General features: G+C 34.2%; 1 protein-coding gene across 1 annotated transcript in view; it reads left to right on the plus strand.

Annotated features, from left to right (window-relative positions):
* LOC144441064 (kelch domain-containing protein 10-like) overlaps positions 1 to 17,923 on the plus strand; it is a 66,103-nt gene that overhangs the window by 34,034 nt on the left and 14,146 nt on the right. The gene's annotated exons all lie outside the window — the stretch shown is intronic.

Raw genomic sequence — 17,923 nt, forward strand, 5'->3', positions numbered from 1 at the left:
AAATGGTTAATTACATGTTTGAATGTTACTTGTAACAGAGCAGCTTTTAATTTATGAGGGTAGCACTTTCCTGATTTTCAATATTGAATAAATATTGACATACAGTTCATTTGCAGATTTCACTAATTGCAGATAGCTACATACTCTGTTGTAAATGTCCTGGTGGTGTGTGTGTGTAAGTGTACACATGTATAAAGCTTGACAAACTTGTTCTAGATTTACCAAAACATTGCCAATAGAATAACTTGGGATTGCCAATTATAAATAAACAAATACTTATATATACACTATGATACATACAAATGTACATACATACATACATACATACATACGTATGTACACAGTATGTATGTATGTATGTATGTATGTATGTATGTATGTATGTATGTATAGTATGCATGTATGTATGTATGTATGTATGTATGTATGTACGTACATATGTACGTACGTACATAATACATACATACATACATACATACATACATACTATACTGTATATACATACATACATACATACATACATACATACATACATGCATGTATACATACATACATACATACATACATACATACATACATACGTACATACCTACATACATAGTATTACATACAATACCCCTTTCCCCACCACCCACACATACACATATACACACCACAATATTGTTATAAATTAATATTTTTGTCAAGAAGAAAATGACCAGTCTTGGAGTGACTCCTTTAGTGAATTTATTGACAAGTATAAGTCATAGCAAATCAAGTCACGTGTTTCACCTACTTGCTACTTTTTTGTTAGGATTCCGCTGCCCAAACCCACTTCTTTCTAATGTAAAATACATTCTTCACTAAATTTTGCTGTATTTTATTGACAGACACTTGTCCATTGTACATACACATAGAGAAAAGTAGGAGAGTCTTTGTTACATCCAATGTATTTCTACCACCTGCCAATGGGAATATCCTGTTACATTCCTTGGTCATTGATAATATCTTGCATCAGGTGCATTGATGTCATCCATGACTACCACTATTTCATCAAATGTAATATCTAGGACATCCTTGATAAAATTCATTCCGTAAATATTGATATCTGTCCATATCACCCCTGAAAGCAATTTTTTACAGTCGAGTGGATTTCAAATTTATGTTTTCAAATTTTTTAGCCCCGCACTAATCCCACTGTAATAGGATACACAGTGGCAAAGTTTGAATAATTGATGATGAGATTATATTAGATTTCAGTTTGTATTGAACATACACACATATAGTTCAGTGGATATTATCATTTCTATAAAACATCTGATAACAGCTGGCAGGACTGTCATAAATTTTCACTGCCTACATCTGATAGGGGATGTTTTTACAGCTGCAATTTGTTGGTTTTTGTTCGTTATCACGCATTTTATTACAATCAACAGATTTTTAATAGCATCACATGAAATTGTCTCACTCTTATGAATATTCGAGTCGTGATCAGGAAATGGAAAAAAAAAGAGAAGAGGATAGTCTGGTTTGTGTCTATAAAAGAAAATGAAAAGGGAACAGATATTCGTGTGAAATTTTACTTCATCTCTAGCAAATTGTGACTTTTGATATGATTAATTATGATAGGCACTAGTGCATGTGTGTTTCTAATAATAAATAATAACAATAATAATGATAATAATAATAATAATAATATTAGTTTTTATATAGTGCTTTCCCACTTTGTGCTAAAAGCACTTTACAATTATTATACAGCTGGTACAGCTGGGTTGACTGAGGGTACAATTGTTGTTCTAATCTTGCCCACAGACTTAAGCCACAGAAACAAACGGCAGTGGCAGGGCTCGAACCTACAACCTGCAGCTTTTAAGCCAGCCACTCTAACCATTCTCCCATCATGACTCCATTTGATATGTACATGTACCCCAGTAGTTTTGCTAAGGTTTGGAACCCTGGTAAACAGATTGGGAGGGGGAAGGGAGATCTGGTAAATCTTCCACAGATTTCCATACCATGTATCATAATTTTGATGGGAAAACCCCTGTAAAATACCTGAGGAACTCGAGTACATTTTACATCAGGCCTTCACAAAAAATTCCTACCCATGTAGTGTTTTCAATATTAAAAACAGATGTCTGTTTAGCTTTCTAAGAAATAGGCATATTTGGCAACATGGCAGTTTTATTTTCATATTCCAAGCTGTTCAATACATTGTGAGTGTTGAGGTGACACCTAACAAAAGGGAAAACCTCTGAGGATAAATTCCACAATTGCAGAAGTTGAAACTATACAGTGTAGGAATGGAAAGCGTCACAGCTGTTACATGTATGTAGATATTGAAATATTGAAAAAAGTTAATTACCGAGTGAAGAGTACTGTAGCTCTAGCATTTACCTCATGAATTTATTATTAAAAACTGACACCAAATTTTATAGATGTGTCTTTACTGGAGTCTGCAAGTTATTTTGAAAGCAAATATGCACAGAATGTTCTGCCATGTGGTCCCATGACCCTGAAAGTTGAATTTAAAAGGATTATGCATGAAGTCATCTATATTACAAATGTACATCAGTATATTGGGTGGGTGTTATATGGAGGGGCTTCTATTAATATCAAATTAATGGTTGGATTGTCAGTTTGTGTCATGTCTGTGATGGCAACAGGTGACAGAACTTAAAAACGTCACAAGTTTAAAAGAGTGATAATACAAATTATGGTTTTAAGAGATGAGAAAAAAATGTCATGGATAGGCCAAAAAGAAAGAAAGAAAGAATTGTTTCTGGTCAGTGTATGCATCACCTAAATACCCTCATGTCAGTCTTTTTTTTTGCCATGTTTGTCCAGCCTATGCAGTTGGCAGATCCAGGGGAGAAACACAAAAACAACCCTCCCTACTTCAGTGAAGACAACTGTAAAGCCAATCATGAACAAGCAAATGAGAACTTTCCCACATACACCCTTGCTATAGTAGATTGAGTGGCAGGTTTGTTGAGAATAAAAAAATAATGAAATAAATTTGCGTTGTTGCACCACTTTAGACAAACGATCCTGACCAGAAACAACTGTTTGTTGTTGTTGTTGTTGTTGTTGTTGTTGTTGTTGTTGTTTTGTTTTGTTTTGTTTGTTTGTTTGTTTGTTTTTGGGGGGGCGCCATACATCCTCATCATAAAAAATTATCACACTTCTTTTAGACGTAGAACCTCCACTATGTTTTAAATGGAAAGCAATGAACAAATATAAGCATTTCTGATGTACATGTATATGGATAGATATACAAAATAGGTGCAGCACAAACTAGGATACCCTTTTGTCCATAAAAACAGCAGTTCTAATCCAGTAAACTTCCTAATTTTAAGGAGTATTTGAAATTAAAACATCATCTTCAGGGTCTAAGTGTAATTTTGTTGGGATATTGTTTGACAATTATATATACATCATTTGTAGGCCTTTTGCAAGTAAACTTTTAAGTCTAAGTTGATAATTGTGATAAAACACTTTCACTTGAGTCATCTCGGTTGTGAGGTACCTTGTGAAATTGGAATGGACACAACAATTGTAATACCAATGAATGTTATTAAAGTTGATTACCTTAATACTTTATATCTTCATTGCAATGGTGAAGTGTTTTGACCTTAGTTTGTTAAGATATCATAATTATACTAATAGTAATAATAGTTTCAGTCATAGTGATTAGGTTTTAATTGAACATATGATCTGCTAAACGCACCTAATAACAGTCCTGCCCAGACGGTATATCGGCTCCATGTGGATATGGCTTTGAGCAATTACTAAAGCAGTAGATAAACAATAGTGGAAAACTCACTTTAAATTTTAATACAGTAAATGATGAAACATGTAAATAATTAATTAATGGTTTGAATTATAATGGAAATACATGAATTAAGAGAATGAAAATCATTCACCATCAAATGTTTTAGGGCCGGGCAGTCTATCATTTTTAACAAGTTTCTTTTAGCATACCTGTTCCGTGTGAACTGTTTTGATCTGGAAAAGAAAACCACATTGATGCAACATCTCAAGGACATCAAAAGTGAATAATACAAGCTTTATGAATCATTTACCATACAAACTAATTTTTGCTCCAGAGAGATAACCATAGAGAGATGAAAAATTCCATTACCAAAGACTAATCAGAGCTGTCACATCAATGATTTATGCTTCATGATTGGATGTTATCACCAACTTCATTATAGAAGTATACCTTTATAAATCCTTCACGCAATCAAATTTACATAGTAATAGACCCATTACTACTTTTTCCCCTTGATTGTCAATTTTAGCTAACACTAATTACGAGGCGTTTGGATCTTTTAATGTCAAAACATCATAAATATTCATGCCTTAATTGTTAGTCAATTAAAAACACCCTAGCACACAGTACTGCATATGTACACAATGATGTAACATTTTTTTTCCATTTGAGTTGATTCTTTTGGGTAATCAAGAATGATAAGAAGGGTTGGGAAGTTGGGAATTTGGTTTTGTTTCTTTATGTTATATGTAAAATGACAGTGGGGAAATGTACACATGGAATAGGTTTCTATTAGAGCAAAATGTATTTGATGTGGCTCAAGCCTGTATGTAAATTCCTACTCTGCAGTATTAGTGGTGCATTATATAATGTAAACATATGTCAATTTGATTATACTCATTAAATACATATTTCTGAATCTGTTCACCTTCTTTATTTAGACAGTTTTCTGTAACAGCTAAACATCGAAAGAAAAAAAAGCAGCGACAAAGTTTTTTAAAAGTTTGAAAACTTTTTAAAGTTTATTTCTTATTTCTTAATTCTTTACCATTCCAAAGTAACTACATTGTACTGTCCTATTTATTCTGGAAACCATGAATAATATATTGTTACTTCATGCAAATTAAACAAAGGGATGCATGCACTATATAATATTTGAAGTACATTTTCCTTGGAGATAAAAGGTCCGATTCTAGAGGACAATACAGGCCACCCAGGTTGCCATTTATTAACATCTCTTGAAGTTGAAATATGTTCAAATGAATCTGCACAAATACAAATTTCGAATGTACATGGCCTGTACTTCATCTTGATTTGAATGATAACTTGTACACATCAGTAAAGGTCAATATCATGTGATGAGTATAATAGTGACATGCAAACAGGGTGTAACACTTCCCCTTGGTTATAAGCTTTCCGAATGATTAACGTTAACAACTAATAGTGTGTTCAAATGAGCTTTTCAAAACTCAATTCACTTAAATTTATAGGTTAGGTAACCACGGGCACATTTTTCCTTAGCCTTCATTTCCTGTTTGTGTCATGATAAATGACATTTTGAGATGCTTTGTGTGTTTTGTCTCTGACGTTAGAGTGTGTTGTCATGTTGTACATACTAATTGATGTTGTTATTATCAGTACATGTTTTGTCTCTGATGTTAGAGTGTGTTGTTATGTTGTACATACTAATTGATACTGTTATTACCAGTACATGTGTCTGACATATACTGGTGGATGGACACAACAGTAAAACTTTCAAGTCAGGAATTTTCAGTAATCATAAAATGAAAAAAAAGAGAGCAACCTTGCACTCTCTAAATTTCTGTTAATGAGGGTCAGGCTTGATTCAAATCTGGGTGTGAATGCAGTTGTTTGGCAGAGAGCTATAGAAAAGGTTGGCCCAGGACAAAAGAAAAATCCCATGTAATCCTTATAAGGATGACACTAATGCAATGACCTGGAATTGAAACATTGCCCTTTAAAAAAGGTCAGTGTTGCATTTATATAAATAGGATTAACATTTGGACAAGTGAAATAGTTGTTTGGCAGGGCTGTTGAAAAGAGTTGTTCCAGAATAAAAGAATGGTTCTAACTAAATCTGTATGACACTTATGGTAAGATTTAAGTAATGCAAGAAATAAAGGCCATTGTTGGAATAGGAATGAAATTTGGGAAACAATTGTCTAGCAGGCCTTCTAGGGCTGTAGTAATTATGTATGATACTGTCTAACTCTTTTAGTTCCACTGATAAGATAACACTAATCTGCAAACATGGGATTCAAACACACGGTTTTAAATCATCATTTGTGAAATGATATGCAATATTATGACTATATATTAAAAGTGAAATGTAGTTTCCAGAATTTTAAAAGATGTTTCTCTTTCTTTTCCTCTTAAACACACTACGGTATATGGTACGTGTACAAGACTCCAGACTAGTTCAACTGGGTTTCAATCACATGCTTGTGATGTTTGATTTCTTGCATGATGTACTTTTGATGTTATTAATTGAATTTTGATGCAATTCTTTGTCTTCCTTTGAGAGGAAGTGCATTCGTTTTGTGACACCTGACAGTCAGTTGTCAATATTGCAGGAAAAACCGAAGATATCAAAATAATAGTGATTTTAATAGTTACATTTATGACATAGTGATTTCTAAACAATATAGAAGTATTGATGAACATTTCATGTGTACTTTTAATATAAATAATAATGCTCGTGGAGAAAAATCTAATCAAAATTATCCAGCTGCGGCCAAAGAACAGAGCCATAATTATGTCAAAGGATAGGAAATGGTTAACTGAATTATATCGTATTTAGGTCAATATATGATTTTAACCACCCTGCCTATAGACTGAAGGCCGCTATACCATATGGGAAAAATAGGATTTTGAAAAATGAGAATTTTAATGACCCTGATTTCTTTTTATGATTTCTAAGGAATAGATGTGAGCTTTCATATGTCAAAGTTTGTCATCAGATCAGAAGGGTGTTTAGATTTTCATGAAAACTACGTTTCCCTAGGCATAGTGTTCTACTTGCAGGAGATATAAAAATGTACTTCATAGACTCTGAGGTAACGTTTCTGAATCTATTCAAAATTTCCAGCACAATATGTAATGTATTCCATTACTCCAAAAGAAAAATCTGTTTTGAAGAAAGTCAGTGAGTGTGTGTATATTTTTAAATTTTGTTTAATATTAATCCTCAAAAATGACATTTTAGATTGACTACTCCCCAGGCCTGTTTTCTTATCGGAATGGATTTGTGTTTGTGCCAGGTACATGCGGAAGAGGAAAACTATGTATGCATACAACAATCTAATCAGACTTATTCGTAACTGTTGACATAATTCCACTTGTTAGAAAAGTTTTTTGAGGTAAAATACAGCTGCGGAAAATTTCCAATAATCATGAATGAAGGAAGTGATGAGTTTGTGTACATTCTGAACAACATGGTTCATTGTTATTACATGTAGTCAAACTTTCTAAGTATACATGTACATGTAGTCCTGACAATAAAAATGGAGAGTTTCCGAGTTTGAAACAGACAGATACACTCATTGAATGAACCATATAACGTTTTAGTGCAATAGTAACGGACCACATCAAAGGATATGGCAATCAGTGCATACAAACCAACATCTTGGAGATAAGTGTCTACACAACAGAGTCTTGAAGATCAGTGTCTACAAGACAGACAATCCTGGTTAAGTTGGCCGATGAAACATACAGTTAATCTGTCGCCAAGACAGGGTGTTTTGTCCATACAGATTACCGCATCCTTTGATGTGGTCTATGTGACAACAAAGCGTTATTTGGGCCAGTCGACTAGTCTGTCTCAGTCCAACAGTGAAACTTTAACCTTTTATGATGGGGAGTGTTCACTTATATCATGGAAATGAAAATGACAAGATACACCTGCAGTAAAGAGAATGGAGTCGTTCCGTATAATGTTAATTGCTACCTATCTGAGCTTTCATGGGGCAATTGCTTTGCTATAAACTGTACGCTGTTCAACATATCTTTATCGCATGGAATCTATTTACACAGTTATAGCTGATGTCGTTTTGTTTATAGCCAAAATATGTCTTTGTGAAAATTTCTCTTTCCTCATCTCAATTCCTACATATCTGTTCTGAAATAAAGTAAACTGCCAACAGAAAATCTGATCTACAAATGTATGTACATGTATTGGTGAATATTAAATACAGTCGTGTCTATTCCACAGCATCTGAAGATAACATCAAACTTTTTGTGTGACAAACATAGAATTATTTCATTTATTGTTAAAAGTGCACAGTCATTTTAACGTTGATATCTAGCCCTCCCCACATTATTTCATTCATGTCATTCACAATGCACAGTCGTTTTAATATTCGTATTTAGCTCCCACCCCCTGCATCACCCAAGGAGGAGGGAAAGCTGAAATGGGGGGTCTGTGTCTTCTATGAGGACTTGTCTCAAAGTTTGTTTTCTACTGAATCGGAAGATTTACTTAGGTTTACCTCTTGGAATTTCCGTTCGTTTCTTTATAGTATGAGAAGAAAACCCTAAATTTATCGCTTTTGACTCTTACTCAGACTTAATCGCTGCTGTATTGTATTACTTTAAACTGCATGACGTCTCATTCACTCGGACAAGTTGATTAAATCAATCAATACATCAATCTACAAGGCAATTACTCAGTAATCAATAAATCAATCTATTCAATTCATCTAAGTTGGTATTGATCAATCATTTGACTAATCATGACAGAACGGTCTAGAGAAATGTGACTAAGAACTCACACTTTCAGAAATAAACCTCCCTGTCAGAAGGATTTTTAGTCACTGAGTGATGACTACGAAAGCCTGTGTAAATAAGTCTCGTGTCAATAAGGTTGTATTGTTTTAAAGGTATTTTGATGGCGAGAGAGAGAGTCTCAGAGTCATATTAAAAGTCAGCTCTAATAATGTCTGATGTCAAAAGCTCTGTTGATGTAAACTCGGGATCAATTCCTTGTAGTATCAACGTAATCATGATTGCATTACAGAAACTAATGCAGGTACAAAAAATTCATAGTGTACAAATGAAAGTATTCAATCTTCCGGACTTGTCACTTCTTTGACGTGAGTCATATCTTTTTTATGCACAATTCAAGACTTTGGAAATTTTAATTAGAATTTCGTTAACTGTCGTGCAACTTTTCCTCGTTTCTCTGTCATTCACTTTTAAGTTTCACTGAAGGAAATAATATATAGCCGGGATGACACACAGCATGGCAAATGTTATCTTAATAGTGTAATTGAGATGCTATCAGGAGTGAGATCAGGCGTGTACTTGTGGGGTTTACATGTCTCTGGCCAATCAATCTACCCTAGCTTGTTCTTGTCTCTTGTCCAGATAATGGTCTCTGCGTGGATTTAAGTGTGGAATTGAAAGCAACTATCAGCTTGTTCGGTCTTGTCCAGGTAATGGTCTCTGCAAGGATTTAAGTGTGAAAAATGCCAGTTTATTCTTGTCTTGACCAGATAGTCTTTGAGAGCAGTTATGTGTGAAATTGAACTCTTGTCAGTTTGTCCTGTCTTGACCACGTAACGTTTGTGAGGATTTTTTTTTAGTGTGAAGTTGAACTCATCTGCCTGTTTGTTCTGTCTAGCCAGATAATAGTCTTCACATTGATTTATTTAAGTGTCAAATTGAACTCGGCTATCAGACTTTCATGAAAGTTTCATGAAGACTGCACAGAAGTTGTCTCTTATTTGTTAAGGTGGATTTTGGTTAAACTGTGGTCAATTTCATGATCAATGTCATTAGTGGCAAATCGTTTGTAGAGACAGGTGAAGTGACGTCTTTTTGATGTTGAAAATCTTGGAATATCATCATACAGTAACTCAAGAGTTCCATCATTATATTATATAATCGTATGACAAAACCCCATATGTGTGAGTGCAAGTGTGGCAGACGTGGGATATTTATACTCTATACTACTTGCTGTGCTCTCAGTGGCCGTACTTTCACAAGCACAACGAGTGAAAGTGTAGCAGAAAACATTACAAGCACAAGTGCAAATATCCCAGAGTATCAGTATCCACACTGGTACTCACAGCATGAAACTCTGCTGTTATTATATATTATATAATATCCGAAATAACAAATTTTGATAAAAATCATAATGTGCGATCATATGCTTTCATATACAAATGACATTCACGCCCTCATGACACACACAGTGGTGCAAGTAATCGCTGGTACATATGTAATAATACCTCTTACATTATCAAAAGATATCCTGACAAATTAACCCACCCTAGAAATAAATCATGATGAATATTGCATTTTCCAACCTGCAGAAAAACTTTGATAGTATAATGTCCATCAGTGGAATGTAATTTCTTGTAATACATGGTTAAAGTAAGAATTATACTTGTAGATTACCTATGTCAAGTGGAAAAAAGTAGACATTGTCTACCCAAAGATAACACTTGATGTCGTAGGTGTTGAAACCAGTTTCAAGAATTTCACTTATATAAGTTATAATGAGCAAATTTTGCAGACAGTAAGATTATGAAGACCAAGTATACTAGGATAGCAGTAAGTGTTACATGTACATGGAAATGTTGACTCAGAGGTGAATTGTCTTAGTATTGTGTTACATGTCTTTTCCCCATTTTTCTCCAGTCTTTAGTGGTGCTGATCTCATTGTACCTAGTATGTGGATGGTTTTTTTTGAAGCTCCATGGTGAATGGTTTTGTACATGTACAACACATCTGAGCTTGAATTGCTTCTATGTACATACACATGGTATATCCTCATAGACACTGCAAATATCCTTAATGGTTTATGTATATAAGCAGTCAAATAGTGTAAAAGCCACTTTTATCGTGAAGAAGTAGGTCTTAATACTAGTAATCACAGGTCACAGGGCAAACTAATCAAACACTCTACTGCACCTACACAGTTCTATTAAGTGATTTCTGAGAAGTTGAATGAAATTTCGTAGAAAAAAGTGTATATCAAGTAAAGTTGAATAGTTAATTGAGTAATTTGCATACACTGTCTCCTTGATAGGTCATAGATCGGAGCATGGTAACAGTTTTAATTATGGTAATATCATGGATATCCCACAGTAATCAAATGAACACTACATGAACTGGCTAGTCACTCCTAATAATATTTCTTTGAACAAAATGCGTCAATTATTAAAATTTGAAGAGTTGATGTAGTAATTTGCATACTGTTTTATTAACAGACCATCTATCAAAAACACATACAATGTAGTCTGTACAAACACAGATATTCCATGTTTTTTTTTGTAGTAACAAAATACTACCTGAACTGGCCAGTCACCTTCAATAAGATTTCTTTGAAATAAATGTGTGTTAATCAAATATTTAAGCGTTGATTTAGTAATATAGACAGTTTCATTAACAGATCATAGATCAGGAAAACAGCAATATACCTCAGTGTTTATTTATTGTAGTATCACAGAGATCCCATGTGTTTTGTAGAACTTAACAATACATGAACTGGTCAGTCACCTCTAGTAAGATTTTTTTTTTAAAAATGACTGTCAAGTCTTGAATTTGAAGAGTTGATGTAATAATTTACAAAATACAGTGATATATTATATACCAGGTATTTGGTAGTATCATAGAGATGAAATGGTTTTGTAGTATTGAAGCCATACATGGAGTGGACAGTCACCTCGATTGTATAGACGAGGTGAAAAACAGTGGACATCTTAAGCAGAGGTTAATCAGTACTCAGACAGCATGATTGTGATGTAGAAGTGATGGATAAAGCAGAGACTAATTAGTAGATTAACTAGTCAATCCCAAGGGATCTCAACTGTCACGTCTGAATGGTCTCAGTCTTAAATCGTGTCAAGGAATGTCACCCAGGAGATAGGTCTATGCCCGAAAGTAGCCAAATGCGGTTGGCGTTCAGTTGCATTTTAAAAACTGCATAGTAAAGCTCATCATCTGTTTGCCCCTCCAGTGTTTCTCAATGTGTGTTGGGTGACGTCATTTGGAATGACATAAGCATTAAAAAGTAATTCCAAGACTGATGATTTTTAAGAGCGTAATTTCTCTTTTTCGTGGTTGCGTGATTCTTCAATGATAGCGAGATAAAAGAAACAAACAAATTTGTTACAATCCAGGAAATGCGGATTTTAAAATATTTTTTTTTTGCACTACACAGACTGCAATCCTGATTTCTTAAAAATTACTGTTTCGGGTTAAATAAAGGCTTAAAATTTGTGTGAAAATGAAATAATAAAATGTATGATCTGATCGACATACATTGTATCACGTTTTCAGCAAAAGCTATTCCCAGTGTATAAGAATCAGTTTTCAACAATAACAGATTATTTTCTTAGCCTGTTCCTGTCCCATTTTGTATGATTACACAGACACCTGGTCTAGTGTGACTGTAAAAACAATATATTATGACTAACGAGTTCACCTCTGACAGATGTGAAAAGGGAAGGAAAAAAAAATCGATGAGTCACTAACTTGTCCATTGACTCAAAAGCACACTTGATTTGTTTCATGGTAAATAGTGTATGTCTATAAAGCTTTACTACTGCCAACAGCACGCTAACGGTATAAATGGGTAATCAAATAGAGTGCTTGACTCAACATACTCTGGAGATGACGACATTCATTCCCTGCTATACTCATGCAGTACATATGTATCGGCCTTGAAAAAGACTCAACTATGATATCACAGCCTTTTTGTTATGCTGATGATGATTGTATCGTTATGGTAATTAGTGTTTTGTTATGGTCAATTAAAATGTTTCAGTTTTGCTACACATCATTGTCTTGTATCTGATAAGTATGAAACCAGTTTGACACACTGAGTTCCTTTGGGGGCAAGTATGTATATCTAATTCAGAGAGTGTGAAAAACTGACATAATGCTGATTAGTAAATATATTTTGTCTTCCAAGCATTAGTGTGTTCTATTTACCTACAAAGTTTCATTCACCATCAGTGCAGACATTTCATTCATGAAGAGTAACTTTAGTAAAGTGTTTTGCACAGATATGTCACGATTCATAAACTACATGTAAAAGTATAAGTTATACTGAATATATATTTTTTCTTTCAACATGACAATCCACACAAACAGTTAAGTAATAGCATCATTTGCACAAAATAAGTTTACAAATCTCTTTTTAAAACAGTTTTAGCATATACAATATATACTTGAAATGTATACTTCAGTATGTTGATTTTGAATTCATATGTAAATAAGACTCTGTTGCAAGACATGTTTTTTTTTAAAAGTGTTATTTTCCAGTTCAAATAAAATTGGAGACATACAATGGTCAAGTAAAGGTTCCTAGCATTGAAGTCCAGAGTTGGAATAAAACAAAGTTTTGTACATTTCAAAAGAGGACAATTTGTCAATAAATTTACCAATAAGTTCATTTCTTATGTCAATTTGTAACTCTGTTTGTAAACTAGTTTTAAATGTACTACAGAATACTGAGAGAATCAGAAATATTTAAAAACATATTTAAAAAAAAATTATTATGAACACAGATAATGATATACCTCGTTTTATGCCATAGTAGCAGTAACAGGAACATTATTTTTTCAATCAGACTATATCAACAATAGGTTTGATTTAAAAAAAATATAAAATACCAATAATGAGACATTGATTTTATCCGTAAGAGTACATTTAGAGGTTGATATTGTGATTGCATTGAACTGATTTTAGGGTGCAGACTCAAAAATTGATTTTTTTTATTGAATTTATTGTACCCATAATATATCATGGGTACAACTACACACATACATTTGCCAACAATTGATTTAAACTCTTCAAGGCGTATATTATTACAAGTAAGCCATAATATCGAACAAAACCATTTCAAAAAACATTCCAGTTGTCGGTAGTGTAGCTGTTATCCTAACATATATGCACTGCCTGTTTTCAGTTAATAGGCATAACTTTGTCTAGCTTATCTATATATACATTTATACATGTGGAGTAAATTTTGAGTTTGATAAAAAAAACGAGGGTGAAATGACGTGCTAAGCAGCTACAATAAATAGCATTGTTTTGTGTAACTACATATACGTATCTCCACTGTCAATGAGAAGAGGATGTTGTGTAATAATTTTTCGCAAAAACATAAAGAAACTTTTAAAACGGACGATTTCCTTAGTTTTTCCCCACACATTGAGTATTCACCTAAAGCTTGAAAGTCAGATTGTAGAAACAAGACACGGAACACATCCTAGAATCAATAACAAGTCAATCAGACCACATGCTGCTAAGCAATTTAACCATTGTCTGTTATTCCCTCATAGGACACACAGTATTGTTATTACTGATCGAAATATGTAAAACGTGTGAAGCATTTATCTTTTTTAAATTACTTTTTATTAAGTGATTTTCTCATCAGACCTCAGGTCAAATATGTTATATGCATTATAAACTGACTGAATGTTAGTATATATAGTATGCAGTGATCTTTTGCCTAAAGTCTTGTCTGGAATTTGTGTGATATGTTATATAGCGAGAACACGTTTTTACCGCTGGTGGATAATTTGCTTCATCATGCCCTGTCACACTCTGTCCAATTATGTCACATTTGATTAGTTTGGTGTTCAAATATTATGATTATAGTTTGCTGTTTTCATCAATCACCAAGAAATGTCGATATCAACTTTATTATTAATTTTTTTCTTCAAAATAGAGTGTATAAGTTTGTGTTCATCTAGTGAGGTCAGAGTATATGTCAGTGTGGAAAATTGGAACTATTACTGATCAAATCATGACCCTATCTGGAAATACATGTATGTACAGGTGCCTGTATGAGTATGTGTGTCTGTGTGTCTCTGTGTGTCTGTCTGTGTCTATGTCTGTCTGACTCTGTCTGTCTGTCTGACTGTCTGTGTGTGTCTGTGTGTGTCTGTCTATGTCTGTGTCTGTCTGTCTGTCTTTGTATGCTGTGTGTATGTGTGCTGTGTGTCTGTCTGTATGTATTTGTGTCTGAGTGACAGGCCATTGTGTATCTGGGTGTGACCTGTCTCTGTCTGTCTGTCTGTCTGTCTGTCTGTCTGTCTGTCTATATGTGTGTAAGTGTGTAAGTGTGTGTGTGTGTGGACATACGTATGTCACAGGTTTTGTGTGTATCTGAGTGTTGTTATTGTATGGATGTATGTAGACTAGGAATGTCTGTCTGTCTGTCACAATCCATGTGTGTGTCTGAATGTGTGTTCATTGTTTTCCTGTTTATGATGTACAAATTGTAAATTTCCAAAATTACATGGTGTAGCTTAGCGTGGCCACTGTTATATGTTTTAGTGTTCGTGAATACACACTTAACTTGTTAGTAGAGGAATCATAGTGCTTGCACATCAACCCCAATGTGTATACTTCAAGTTTACACGATTTACGCAACTTTTAATATTTATACTGTGAAACATTCTTGATTTTTAGCACATCACTGACTTTTCAAGTCTTGTACTGTCATGAAAACTTGAAATCTTTATAAAATTTTAATGAATGCAAAGCTCTACCCGTGAATACAAAACCAACCTGCCATAGGCTGCCTCTTACATATGCTGAGTACGGTTGTATTTTGTTTTAATAATAGAATAACATATCATTTATTGATTGTTATGCAGTTATCTTTTAAGGTCGAAGTGTTCCTTTGGGACGCTGGGGAAGCCCCAGAGAATTGAGATTGATGAAAAATGGAAACGTTGATCAAAAGTCATGTGATTGAAAATGGCAAATCTTATTAGTGTGCTTATGTGAAAACAGTAATCTGATTTTAATGTTTCAAAACTTCTTGTTTGAAGATATCGTGGTCAAGTAGATGGATATTTAATTGTGAACAGTATGTATTTTGGGAAAATCTTCTTTTATGTCAGACCTGCCATTTTAATCTTTCAGTTTCACAGCTCCTTCTCCCTCTCCTCCCTCCCTCCCTCCCAGATTACCTGTACATGTACATTCACTCATATTGAATAAGCCAGGATATGATTTACTAATCAAAGTTTTAAAGCAAAAAAACAAAAATATTGATGAGAATATGAGCTTTTATATAAAAATGAACAAACCCTAATCTCTGTTTTATACATGATGTGAACATTATATATCTTGAACAACAGCAACAGTACATGAGTGTGTATCCCAATTTCAGAGAAATTCACGAAAAACAATGAAATGACATGCATGATTCATCTGTGATAAGTTAAACTAGGCAAATACCCTTGACGAGCATAACATTTTTCCTTATTTGACAAAGTAATGTTTGGGCATAAGATCAATATCACAAGAACGTGTTTTCACATAGTGCTACAAGGACGGATGAGTCGTGTTCTAAGATAAAAGATATGGTATCCGTATGCATGGCCGTGTGACTGTGTTTGCTGGCCAGTGTCTATAGACCAACTAGTTAACTGTTTAAATACAAATTCCATTTGTAATGCATGAGTTTGCCTAATCTAATGTTTCAATATATCAAGAATATATTTGTTTTGTGGGTTTAATGTTTAATTGGTATGGTCTTAAATCAAGCTAAATCAATTGATAAACTGAGTTTTTTTGTGCCATGTATCATTCTGTCAATATGTACAACATGTAAAAGTCATGAAACATCAGAAAAAACTGTACGGAATGGTGAATTTATTTTTTGTGTAATAAGAAAACAGAGTGTTTCTATTACATTTTTCCCCTTTGGGCTGTCTGTTATTTTAATGGTAAAACTTGTCGTCACTCATGATTTCGTCTTTTCCCTTTCCTTTGCCAATTGCTGTTTAAGTTATTCATCCAACCCTGTCAAATAGTTACTATGTTTTGATGTACACTGAAGTGTACACTTCAGTATCAACCATGTCTGTAGTGTTGAATATCATGCTATCAGGCTACCAATCATTCACACAACAAGACATATACACTGACAGCGCAGTGTTCTCCCTGCTGTAGGGAAAGCATGTGGCAATCACTACACTTGCCACACAGGCTGCCATGCTTGGCAGGTTTCTGCCTTGCTTCAAAAGTGTTCTACCATCTTTAGTGTTAGTAATCTTTGAATGATGATATTACAATTATTATATTTTTAAGACAAATGGCTGATCCCACAATGTCCATGTGTGTAATTACATGTACAATGTATGTGTTTTTACGAAACATGTCAGAGTATGTTTCAGTTTTGAAGACACACATATTACATGCTGATCATTATGCAACTCATTACACAAATTATCATGCTGTTGATATGTAAATTATATGCAAATTAGTTCTATCTTTGCATTCTATCCTGGGGAGAACACTGATATTACTAGTGCAATTGTGGCATACATGTATAGGCCAGCTGTAAACAGAACAGGTTTCTAATAAATGTGTAACTACATTGAGTTTGGCATTCATGAAATACAGAGTGCCAAGGACTAAGCTACATGCAGAGCAAGGACAAGGATGTGACATTAATACTGTACTAACATTGGTGTGTGTGTGTATGAGGATTGTGTCTACTATTTCACATGTTTCCTGCTCTCAGATAGCATGTGTACACATACATTGTCCATTAGCATTGTTTTACTGTACTAACATTAGTGTGTGTGCTTGAGGATTGTGTCTATCCTGTCCAGCAACTATTTAACTAGTTTCCTGCTTTCAGTTAGCATGTGTACACACATACTGTCCATTCGCATTGTTTTACTGTACTAACAATGGAGTGTGTGTCACTCTGTGCTTGAGGATTGTGTCTATCCTGTCCAGCAACTATTTCACATGTTTCCTGCTCTCAGGTAGCATGTGTACACACACATTGTCCATTAGCATTGTTTTACTGTACTAACATTAGTGTGTGTGCTTGAGGATTGTGTCTATCCTGTCCAGCAACTATTTCACATGTTTCCTGCTCACAGATAGAATGTGTACACACATACTGTCCATTAGCATTGTTTTACTGTACTAACATTGGAGTGTGTGTCACTGTGTGCTTGAGGATTGTGTCTATCCTGCCCAGCAACTATTTCACATGTTTCCTGCTCTGAGGTAGCATGTGTACACACACATTGTCCATTCACATGGTTTTACTGTACTTTTTAACATTGGTGTGTGTGTGTGTGTGTGTGTGCTTGAGTATTATGTATTGCTATCCTGTCCAGCTGCTATCCCAGATGTTTCCTACTTTTAGGTGGCATG

Source organism: Glandiceps talaboti, chromosome 1 (assembly GCF_964340395.1).
Source record: "Glandiceps talaboti chromosome 1, keGlaTala1.1, whole genome shotgun sequence".
NCBI lineage: Eukaryota > Metazoa > Hemichordata > Enteropneusta > Spengelidae > Glandiceps > Glandiceps talaboti.